The sequence below is a fragment of the Lagopus muta genome, chromosome 1 (assembly GCF_023343835.1).
Source record: "Lagopus muta isolate bLagMut1 chromosome 1, bLagMut1 primary, whole genome shotgun sequence".
NCBI classification, from domain to species: Eukaryota; Metazoa; Chordata; class Aves; order Galliformes; family Phasianidae; genus Lagopus; species Lagopus muta.
This window is the reverse complement of record NC_064433.1, coordinates 3,449,047-3,461,641: the sequence shown is the minus strand read 5'-3', so window position 1 is coordinate 3,461,641 and position 12,595 is coordinate 3,449,047. Positions and strand designations below refer to the sequence as shown.

General features: G+C 45.5%; 1 protein-coding gene across 2 annotated transcripts in view; it reads left to right on the top strand.

The window, feature by feature from the left end:
• The window catches only part of MKLN1 (muskelin 1), a 679,793-nt gene that overhangs the window by 535,763 nt on the left and 131,435 nt on the right, over positions 1 to 12,595 (top strand). The gene's annotated exons all lie outside the window — the stretch shown is intronic.

The window sequence follows — 12,595 nt, the reverse complement described above, 5'->3', positions numbered from 1 at the left end:
CCAGCGATGCAGTTGGAAGTGCTTTTGCTTGGGAAGCTGCTCCTCCTTCAGCTTCCACGCCCCAGGACATATCATCTTTCAGATGAGTCACAAACTCCATGCCCTCTAGCCCAGCATCAGCTTCAGGAATGACGCTTCTGTGCTTCACAAGGACACCGTGTTCATCCCCATTGCCTAGCCAGGCTGTGAGCTGGGGCTGTGCCCACATCTTCATCCATCCCTCCATTCGCTCCACGTGCACCATGCTGAGAGCCATGTGTAGTTGCACCATGGGGAGGGGGCACATGATGGCTAGCAGCAAAATGGAATCATAGCACCATGGAATATTCTGAGTTAAAGGGGGCCCACAAGGATCGAGTCCAACTCCTGGCTCCACACAGGACCACCGAAACCCCAAATCAAATGTCTGAGAGCATAGTCCAAATGTCTCTTGAACTCCAGCATCTCAAGGCCTTGATCTAGAGCAACCATCAACCCATCACCACCACGCGCATTAACCACATCCCTCAGTGCCACATCTCCACATTTCTTGAACACCTCCAGGGACAGTGACTCCCTCCCTCCCAGGGTGGCCTGTTCAAATATCTTGCCACTCTTTCTGAGAAGAAATTTTTCCCAATATCCCACCTGACCCTCCCCTGGCACAACTTAAGGCCATTCCCTCTTGTCCCATACACTGGATCCATCCCTCCCCCTAAAGACTCTGGCATGATAACCATGGGTTTGTGTGGACTCATGGCATATTTAACCTCTGGAACTTCTCTCCTGTCAACTGGCACCTATTTCAATGCAATCAGGTCTCCTCCGTTGTCACACAGAGCAGCACTTTGGGCAGCTGTTTGTGCTTCCATTAGCATGAAGCTCCTGCCAAAGGAAACCTAGTGTCCCAAACAGGGCACATTCATTTTACACTCAGGGACACTGCAGGAAAAAAGGTCATTCCACTTAGCTGTTTCTTCTGATTTCCACCACAGTGATCACAATTCAGGGTCTGTTTCTGTGTTGGATGCCAGTCGCATAACACTCTTAATCTTGGTAATTGTAGTTTATTGAGGTTCTTGGAAACTGGCAGAAATGGCTTTTGGAAGAATAAAAATAATAAAAAAAAATGAAAATCCCAAACTCCAAATCAGTGAGGAAATTCCCCCAGTGGATCGCAGCTGAAAACAAACATGTTTTTGTGCTTCCAGAAAACCAGCAAGACTAACGATGCCATTGTTTGTGTGAAGGGGATTTCCACATTTCAGGGAAAATCTTGGAAGCCATTACAGCAGCTGACCCCAGGAGAGCAGGAGATGTGAAGAAGCAGGTTAAAAATAATGGGATTTTTAAAAATGATAATATTGGGGTTACTTTTTTTCCTTTTTTTTTTCCTGTGCCTGCTTTCCGAACCTTTAGGAGGAATACTGCCTCACTTTCCCTATCAGATGAGCACCACCCCATTTTGCCCCTAATAAGAACTCCTTATCACAGAGCCACGTGATGCAAGAAATTCTTGCATCAAAGATGGCACGAAACATCACATTTTATAATAAAATTGTGCAAGTCAGCCATGCTAACGCCTACAAAGAGAAACAAATACGCAATCTGGGAGAAAACAAATGTGATTTTGTGAATCCTCGATAAGGATTGCCTTTGGAATGGGGCTGTGCATGAGGACAACTACACTTTTTGTTGGTTCTATATATTTGGAGGAAATGAGTTCATCCATGCTGTGTAGGACGTGACTCTCCATGCCCACCTCTGCCAATCTGCTAGTAAATGTCTCCCTGTTCTGCTCATGGGCTGCCAGGAGCTGGTTGTACCCCAAATGTAGCCCCACAAATGGGGCAGCGATCTCCATGAAGAGGTGGGGTCAAGGGGGAATGGATTAAAAGTAAAAGAAGGGAGATTTAAAATTAGACGTTAGAAATTGTTTATTCAGAGAGTGGCGAGGCACTGGAACAAGCTGCCCAGAGAAGCTGTTTGTGCCCCATCCCTGGAAGTTTCCAAGCCCAGGTTGGGTGGAACTTTAGGCAGCCCGATCTGATGGGTGGTGCTCCTGCTGATGGGCTTGGAAATAGATGAGCTTTAAGGTTCTTCCTAGCCCAAACCATTCTATAATTCTATGAACCCATATTTGCATGTGGGATAAATTATTGCTTTTCCAGTGTTCCCGTGTAACCTCCGTGGTGGTTACTTAGGATTCAGCTCTCCCAGCTGAAAGACCTCACAGAGACCCTCTATGTATTGTATCACCCTGAAAGGACCTGCAGACAGCACCAGGCTGATCTCATTAACTCTGAAGACCAGGAGGTCTAACAGCAACAACCCTGACACTGGTCTGGGACACAGAAGCCACACCAAATATAGTCTTGTTCTTGACAAACCCAAAGCTTTCTCCTTCCGTCCCCTCGATGGAAAGATTTATTCATTTTAAATACCTTGAGGCCATAGAATCATGAAATCATAGAAATATTTAGGTTGGAAAGGACACAGGATCATCTGGTCCAATCATCAACCTAACACTACTACCTCTAAGCCACATCCCTCAGTGCCACATCCACACATCTCTTAAATACTTACAAGGACAGGGACTCCACCATTGTCCTGAGCAGCCTGTTCCAATGCCTGAGCCCCCTTTCCATGAAGAAATTCCTTCTGATAGCCAATCTAAATCTACCCTGGTGCAACCTGAGGCTGTTTTCTACTTGAGGACATTTCCAGCTTGAGGCCAAAAGCTGTCCAAAGAGACACTTGCATTTCCTGAAGTCCTCAGAAGGCAGGGGAACTCAGGTGGGGTTGAAGGGGCTTGCTGTTTTGCAGGGCTCAACCCAAGGCCAAAAGCCATGCAGGGACAAAGCAAATGGGGGAAAAGTCCATTGGCCAAGGACAGTGCCATGGACAGTCAAAGAACAAGGAAAGACAGGAAGGAAGGAGGTGGAAGTCTCTGCCTTGGCTTGCTGGCTTTCGTCTGTACATAAGGATGCATGCAATCACCCTGAACACTGCAGTGAGCTATTCCAGCAGCAGTTGATTGCCCTGCCTGATACCATTTGGGAGATTACTATATACCATGCCAAGGCTGCCTGCCAGGAAAGCATGACTGAGAGGGTGATAAGGAGGGACCATTACAGCGAATGCAATGGCATCACTGTCGATGGGAATGTTAGCTCATCCCCTCTGAGCAAGCACTGCATGGTCACCTCGACATCAGAGTGGTGGCTTGGCATGGAGAGCAAAGATAAGATCACGCTATTCCTGCTGCTGTGACAAATATTTGTGTGTGATAGGATTGGTGCTTGGGACCTCACTGCAGGCTGGAAGCAATTAATGTGGTCGGTTTGAGGTTGGCAGCATGAAACTTCTGCCCTACCCTGGGCTGTATGGCATGTCTGGGGGTCCCAACACTTCTCTGGGTGTATCTGGCTGTACTGCTGTTGGTACTCGATAATGACAGACTGTGTTTACCTTCCTTTATCCTTAAGTTAATTTGCAGAAATTGTGTGAATAACAGAGGAGCTCACATCCAGGTACATTTGAGATAGAACACCCTCACTGGCCAAAGATGAGCAAGCACAAGGTAGGAAAAAACCCTGGCTTAAAAATATCCATGCAACTTGCAGTGATGCAGCTTGTGTGGGTGCACCCAGATAGCCTTTAATGACACCCTCACATGCTATTATTTGCAAAGAGCAGCTGCCTCGTTCAGTGCTCAGGATGTGCTGTGCTCTGTTAATGAGCAGCTAATCAGCATTCATCTGTTGCTGCTCTCTGTTGAACCTTACAAAACTGGATGATGGACCCAACACCCTACAGCAGCCCAGGGAGTACAGAGGGAGTCCTGCTCTGCCTCCAAGTGGAGGACGTTCAGTGCACTTTGAGTCCTTTGGGGGTTTCACTCCCTTCTTTTTGGGGTTTAGACTTCTGCTGTCATTTGAGAAATCACACCTGAGCACAGGCCAATCAAAGTTTGGAAAACAGCTTCAGATGAGCATGATCTTAATGATTCTATGATTCTATGACAATCCTACTCCAAAGCTCAAATCCATAGACATTTTCTGAAAAGGGAGTAAGAAACCTTATATTTCCCCACTGTTCTTAGAAATGACTGAATGATTTTGGCTGAAAGTTAAGCAGAAGTTTTACAAAACACTCCCTGTAGAATTTTTGCCTGATTTATTCAGTTTTCAACATTAAAAGAAAGTAATACATCATCCAATGGAACATCTTGGGTGATTTAATGACCTACCCTGAAGGGCTACCTAGAAGTTAAAAACCATACGTCTCCATCCCTCAATAACATTAACTGCTCCAAAGAAGAGAGCAGCTTACCTCAGTTTACTGGCAAAAGAGGAAACACTTCAAAGGATCTGATTTCCAGATTAGACTCAGGGATGTTCCCTTGTTTTTCCCCAAAAGCTCCTTTAAACAAAACAAAAACAAAAAAAACCAAACCATCAACGATATCAGAAAACCAACATTCAGCTTCTTTAAAGTCTCTGAAGAGTTCAAGAGATGAAAATAACTACAGAAATATCAGTAAATCATGACCAAAGTCTGATGTCCCATCCCTGGAGACACTCAGGTCAGGCTGAACGGGGCTCTGAGCAACCTGATCTAGCTGTAGGTGTCCCTGTTCATGGCAGGGGAGATGAAATATATGACCTATAAGGGTCCCTTCCAGCTCAAATGATTCTATGATTCCATGAAGGACAATGAGAAAAAAGTGAAATTAGAAATACCAGCTACAAACACAGAAATATTTTGTATCTTTGTGTGCTCCTTATGATCCTGCCATTGCAGGGTCTCAGCTCAAAGCATGATGTTTTCATTGATACATCAGCTAAGAAAATAAAATCTGAACAAAAAGGGCAGCTGATGTGTTACAGCTTGCCTGAAGGAAGACATTGGATCATACCACGTCATCAGTGACTCCAGAACTTCGTAATACAAACCATCATCATGAGAGCTCACTTCCCAGCACATCAGATGTAGTCCATGAGAGTCCTGCTCCCTTCTTCAACTCTTGTTCTGTGTGGTGTGGAAATGCAAACAGACATTGCTCTGACACAGAAGACATCTGAACCAAACTGAAAGATGCCAATAGAACATCTGCCAAAAAAAACCCCATCCTTTTTGTAATGCTCCACTGCTCAGGGGAGGTTGACCAATGTCATCTGCACCATGCTAGAGGCAGAAAACCAAGTCCTGGAGGATGTATAAGATATATTTAGGGCAAAACACAACTGAAGCTGTGAGCATTGCTCTCTGGTGAGCCAGGGTGGGAACGGTTCATGGGAATCTCTTTCTAATTTATGGTACCATCTCAACAGATTTTGGAACATTATTACTTGTACATAGGTTGCTCCGAAAGTAATGTCTCTATTATATAGATACAATCTAGACACAAAGAGCAGAAAACACTATTTGTCCCTGCCTATAGCAGAGAGGTTGGAATTACATGGTCCCTTCCAATCGAAACCATTCTATGACTCTATGATACAGCAAATTCTCAGCTATAAAACACTGTTTTTCAACATAGTCACCATTATCCATGCATTTTCATCAGTGATTAACAAGAATCCTCATGCCTGCACCACCCACCACCTCACTGTGCTGACATTCACTGTTTGGTCTCCATAAAAGTTCATCAGGAATCAATGAAAGTAAATGAGTGCCATTTTTTCCACATGGAGGAATTAAATTCCACGCCTTTGCTTCAAAAGCACTTCAGATGCTGTTCTATCAGACCATCCCTGCTGCCATCTGTCATGTGGCAACAAAATGTAATGGAATATTGGCAGGAAGTTCAACCTCTACAGCCATACGACCAACATCCAACTCTGATGTTGTGGGCCAACATAATAAAACAAGAGGCATTACTTTCAGAGCATCCCTCATAATAATACTTCCAATTTCAGCAATGAGAAGCTGCTGTAGAGATTAACTTGGTGCTGTCTCCCAAACTCAACAGGCAGATGACATCCCTCCAATGGCTGCCAAGCTTATGGACCTTTAAAGGACCAGGATATGTTTTTTAGCACGATTAGGGACACTTTGCAAAAGCTCAGGTCTCACAGAGTGGGCTGTGGAGTGTCTCAAGGAAGTACCTTTATAATTCACAAGAAACATAGATCATAGCATTATAAATGTCAGACACAATAAGGGATCTTGATTTGAATCACAGAATCATAGAATGACTTATGTTGGAAGGGATCTCAAAGACCATTGAGCTCCAACCCCCCTTCTGAGGGCAGGGTTGCCAACCACTCGATCAGGCACTAGATGAGATTGTCCAGGGCCTGATCCAACCTGGCCTAAAACACCTCCAGGGATGAGCTTGCTTCTAAAACAACAGACCAATCTCTAGATGCAACCGCATTTCTCCACAAGAGGGTCACTAAATAGAGCCGGTGGTGATGAGGATAACTGTAGATGTTTGCTGTTGACACCTAAAGCTGGGGCAGATGAATGCTGCTCCTTTGCCTAGGCTCTGGCCAACTCCCTCTGGGATGGAGGAAGGACATTGCTTTCTTATTGCGCAAAAGAAAAGGTCAACCATCGGGCTGCAGAGGATGCTGACCAACCGCGTCACCGCCTGGTGCTGCGCCAGGCTTTGCCCCTGCACTCTTTGCCAAAACTCAGCCGCCGCTGACTTGCAAAGACTGCCCAGAACGATTTTGTTTTGTTAACAGTCTGGACGCTGAACCTTGTCCTGCTTTAGCTGCAAAGACAGAACAGGAGTAAAGTCCTTCTTCCGGCGTGATTCCATTGCCTGGGGATCTCACCAAGAGTTGACCTTCACATGGTCACAGGGCCACCAGGGGTGATGGAGCAGTGGATCTGCTTGGAAAGCTGGCATCCCCATGCCATGGTGCTGGGCCTTCAGCGCCTGGGCTCAAGAACCCTGATGCATTGCTCAGGATCTGTGACCTTCACCGAGCTCTGCTCTGCGGACGCTGTGGCTCCCCATGGTTAGTCAGCACTACACCTGGAACACACGCTTGGATGCCTGGAGGCAAAAGCCGCCCAACTTGGTATCTGTTTCTCCTGGATTAAGACCAAGGCTCAAAATCTGGCAGCTGGACAAATCATGCAGAACGTCCAAGTGAATAGCTGCTCTGTTGAGGGAGCTGAAGAATGTATTTATCTCAGCTCAGAGCAGATCTCTCTAGGCAGGTGTTTGCTGGATGTGCCATAGAGCGATGTCCTTGATGGGCTTGCTGAGGAGGGCATGGGTATAATACAAGCTCTAACTTGACGTGAAATCTGGCTGTAATCATCCTGCATCCTACTGTGCTATTATATATCTCTAAGAGAAAGATGTTACTGAAGTGACTCACAGGTGCTCAAGGTATTTTGTGTAAGTTGTCAACATCATTTTTCTGCTGTTGTGGTTTAACCCGGCAGGCAGCTCAGCACAACACAGCCGTTCATTGCTCCCCAGTGGGAGGGAGAGAGAACTGGAAAAAAGATAAAAACTAATGGGTTGAGGTAATAGCAGTTTAATAGGGCAGAAAGTGAAGGAATAATAATAATAACTACGATAAAAGAATATACAAAATGAGTGACGTACAATGCCATTGCTCACCGCCTGCTGACTGATGTCCATCCAGTCCCCAAGCAGTAGCAGCCCTCCCCGCAGATTTGTTGTTCAGAATGATGCTGTATGGTATGGGATGTCCCTTTGATGTCAGCTGTCCTGGTTCTGTCCCCTTCCAGCTCCTTGTGCACCTCCAGCTCCTCGCTGGCCAGGCAGCGTGAGAATCTGAACGTCCTTGACTTCATGTAAGCACTGCTCAGCAACACTGAAACACTGGTGTGTTATCAAAATTATTCTCATCCTAAGTTCAAAACACAGCTCTCTGCCAGCTACAGGGGAGAAAATAAACTCTATCCCAGAAAAACTCAGGACATCTGCTGTGCCAGAATATGGTTGGTAAATTGTGTGAAGTCCACTGTAATTCAGGATCTGGTGGAAGGCAGAGTCATGCAGGGGATGGAGCAATGATTCAGACTTTTTGTACGTGTGGCATATTTGGGTGAACTCACACACCAGACAGCACCTTAAAATGCACTGCTGACATCACACCAGGCAATACTCAGCCTAGTCCAGAATTGTGGTTAACCCTGCATGTGATGGATTCCAAAACAGACAGGTTGCCAAGGCATTGTCTATCCTGGGCAAAGATCTGAGACAAGGCTGTGAATAGAGGCTGCAAAGTCAAGCAACATCATGGCTGTTGGGCCTACAGTCGGTCCTCCAAGACTACTAACGTGTCCTGGCACCCACTGTGAAAACAGGAAAGAGAAAAATGTCTCAAAAAAGGCCAAGCAGGTGTTGGTCTGACGAGGATTTCTTTGGGCTTAGCTCAACCCATGTTGCAGCCCCAATCCTCCTGCAGAGCTACGTGCCCTTGTGGTTTGTCTTCATAATGCACCAGGTTATTTTGTTTTCTATTCAAAGGATGGCCAAGGATGTAATACTATCTTCTGTGTATCCCTCCTTGCCACACAGTGTTCTAGCACTTACCTCACGTTGTTTGCCCATCTCCTAGGGGTGAATACAGTTTTTGATCCCACATCAATCGCATCCCACCCAGTGTCAATGCTATTCCATGGAAGTTACAGCTTCTAGTGCCAGGAAAGCTCAATTTTAATCTGGCTCAAGCACATGCCTGAGAGAGGGAAGATCTGATTTTTCTTAAAGTAGGAACAAACTTATTTCTTCCACCTGCTCCTGGTTGCTGAATTGTACCGATGCTCTGTGCCCATTTCTACCTTGCAAGCTGTGCCTAAGGACATTAGTCTGCCTTTGCCTCCGTTTCCCATGTGCAAAACAACTTCTGGCATTTTCCTGTCTCTGAAAGGCAGTATGAAGATAAGTACATTAAAAGACCAGATGTCGTTCAGGTTCTGGAGCACCAGGTCACAATGTTTTGAAGTCCATTAAAGCAAAATCTTTGCTCTGAAGGTAGAAATGGAAAAGATATAGCAGGTGACCCAGTCTGCTTCCCTGACAATGTGGAGTTTTTTGTGCATGTTTGCTGGTCCTCCATCTTGTCATCATGCTGCTGTGAGCAACTCCCAGCAGCTGACCAGGAGAAAATTTAAACTAAACATTCACTCCCTTCGTTTAACCCCTCTTATTATTTTATCCCCCATTTATCCCCCTAACTGTCCATTGCAAGGCTCATTTCTAAGCTAGTAACCAAGGATTTCTGGCAATCAGATCATGTCATGCTAAAGGGATGACGGTGCTAATGCTTCTGTTTGGCCTGGGAATATTTCCTGGGTAAATTTAATGGTCCCAGGTGCCTGTGCTGAGTCAGAATGAATTCATGGCACCTTTAGCTTGTGCAGAGTCCCCATCTTTCATCATAACATCTCTGCTGCTTGCATAGAGTTTGCATCCAGCACCAGGCGGAAGCTCCGAAACTCAGCCTGATCATTCTCATTTGCCTTCTCGTTTTATTTCCAGGCTGCATGCACCTAAACCCACCAGCTTTTCATGCTTTTAAAATGTCGTTTTATTCAAAGCATTCAGAAGGTGTTTTTTTGGTGTCCCTGGGGGTTTCTGGCTGAGGCAGCTGGGACGATGCTCTGCACATCACAGGCTGCTGCTGACTGTGCTGTGTTGCCTTTTGCGGAAGTTCCTTTGCTTTCATTTTACCTACGTGCATTTCAGCCTGATAGATGAAAGCAAACTGGGTAATTTTGTAGCTTTTCACCCTTCTAAAATTAATAAGTGCCTCAGCGCTGCCCTGGAATACATTCTCTCAAGATGCAATATAACATGCATGTGGGCTAAACTTTTCATTGCAAGGAAACCTTTCTCCAAGTCCCATCTACACATGTACTTCTGCCAGTTACTACTTTGTGTAAGTTCTGGCTGGGATTGCTACCAGAACAGCCAAATCACTGTGGGCTGCACTGGGATATATGTGATGGCAGAGGCATGCAGATGTTATGTGTTGGCTGAGCTCCTCCTCCTTCTTCTTAAATAGGGTAAAAGAAGCATGCTCTCTTCCAAAGGAATGGCTGACCCTTGTTGCTTTAATTTCAGTTCTCCTCCATCCTGATTTTGCGAAGGGTGCCTCGGGCTGAATGCAGATAGATTTGATGGCAGTCACAGGGCACAGGAACAGAGGTGCAGGGGTTTCAAGCCCACTATCACAGGGTGCACTTTAGGTCACAGGCTCAGTTCCCTTAATGGAGCCATGAACATCTCCAGAAGGGTTTTGGTGCAAGGAGCATCACTCTGTTCCTTAAGGTCCCTTCTAGCCATGCTTCTGTTTTGCAAGCATCTGTCTGGCATGGGATCATTTTATTTCTATCAAAATCATCTCACGGCAGGCTGGACTTGTATGTGCAGTCCTAGAAATGCTGGTGCTTTTATCACCAGAAAGCTTTATTTTGATTCACTCTCCTTCAGTAGTGCTTTTCAGAAAAATCCTTGGCGCTCTTAGACTATTAAAATGGCAATTATTTTAAAAAACAATTTGTCTTATCACCATTTTCTTTGAACTTGCTGATAATATAATGCATTTACCTCCATTCAGCCCCTCCATTTCCTCACTCCTCACAAGGCGTTGGTGACCACAGCTCGTGGCAATGAGCATCCAGCATCTGGGGCTGGATGAAACCATGGAGTCCTTTGAGCTGTTTTTTTTTTCTTTTTTCTGACACTATCAAGGCATCTTCAGTGGCCCAGTCAAAGTTTGCTCTCTTTCTCCATATGGAAGAACATTAAGTACAGAAGTTAGTCTGATTCTAGCAACTAGGCATCCACAAAGGAGCAAGACAGCAATGATGCTGCACTAAACCAGGACAAGACGATGTCCCCTGTCACACTGCTTGAGATCCTCTTGGTTCACATCCTATTCCCTGACTTTGGTCTGGCTTGATTATGCTCAGGATGAAGGATTTGCACGCACTTTCACAATTTATAGCCTGTACTGCAGGTCTCAGTTGAGAGCTCGCTGGTACGTGTAACTTTAACTGGTGGGAAAGTGTCAGGCAGAACTGATAATTGGTTAATTAATGCTTGCATGTTGGAGAGTTCAAAAGTACACAAATGCAGTCAAGTTTATATTTGCATGATGCATCCCTTGGAATAATCCCATTCCAGTGTTGCAATAAAGCTTGAGCAACTTCACCATGTTAGGTGCCAGATAATTTGCCTTGTCCCAGGGAGGCCAGTGACATGAGCACCTAAACATGGTGGAGAACAGAGCATCCAGCCTACTCTAGAACCTGCTTTTCTCTGATATTATGCCCAAGAGCTTATAAACTGCAGGGAGATCAAGGATGGATATGGAAGAGAAACAATTGATCTCTTTCTCCTCTACCAGCTTCTCCAGCTGATCACACTGCTTTGGTTTTCAGCCTTTTGCCTTATCGTGGGCTGGGGAGTCAACACTTGGCCATGGAAATTAAAGGCAGCTGGAGAAAATAATGGAATTATAGAACTATTTATGTTGGAAAAGACCTTCAAGATCATCAAGTCCAACCATCAGCCTGACCTACCAAGTCCCATCACCAAACAGTGTCTCTTAGAGCCACATCCACACATCTCTCGAATGCCTCCAAGGATGGGGATGCCACACTGCCCTAAGCAGCCATTCCAATCCTTGAGCAGTCTCTCTGAAGAAATTCTTCCTAATATCCAATCTAAGCCTCCTTTGGTGCAATTTGAGGCCATCTGCTCATGTCCTATCACTCATCACCCAAGAAAAGTGTTTGACACCTCACTGCTGCACTCTTCTGTCAGGCAGATCTAGAGTGATGTTCAGTCTTTTCCAGACTAAACAGCCCCAGTTCCTTCCACCACTCATCATAACTCTTGATTTCTAGTCCTTTTGCCAGCTTCATTGCTCTTCCCTGAACACACTTAAGCAACTCAATATCTTTCTTGCAGTGAGACTGAACGCATTTTGAGGTGCAGTCTGACCAGTGCCACGTATGAGGGGATGATCCTTTCCCTAGCACTGCTATTATATTACTTCTGATGCAGGCCAGGATGCCATTGACCTCCTTGCCCATTTAGGCATGCTGCTGAAAGAACAGCGCTGTAGAAGAGTCCAAGCATCCTGCCTGCTGCTCTGTCTTCTCCACATTCAGAAGCCAACATCCAGCTCCTTGGCAGGCACTCCAGTGCCAAGACCTGGCTGCTTATAAATGTGCTTGGAAGAGACCATGTAGGCAGGGAAAAATCATAGAATCATAGAATAGCTTGAGTTGGAAAGGACCTTAAAGACCATCTAGTTTCAACGCTCTGCTGTAGGCAAGCAAGTACATTGCATTCCATACAACTGTGAAGTACCGATTTTAAATATTTTCCTAGCACTGGTTCTTAAATGCTGTGCACAGCATAAAAATGCATCTGCAAAGAGCAGATCAGGCAGTTTCAATCCTTCAGTCCATACTTCACTTATGCCCCATCCCCGTGCCTGTGCTCTGCATACTAGTGGCACTGAGGGACATGGTTAGTGAGCATGGCGGGGATGGGTTGATGATTGGAGTAGATGATTGTAGAGGTCTTTTCCAAGCTGAATGATTCTATGATTCTCCCACCATCACCCATAAGCATCCAGTCCTGTAGAGCATCCCC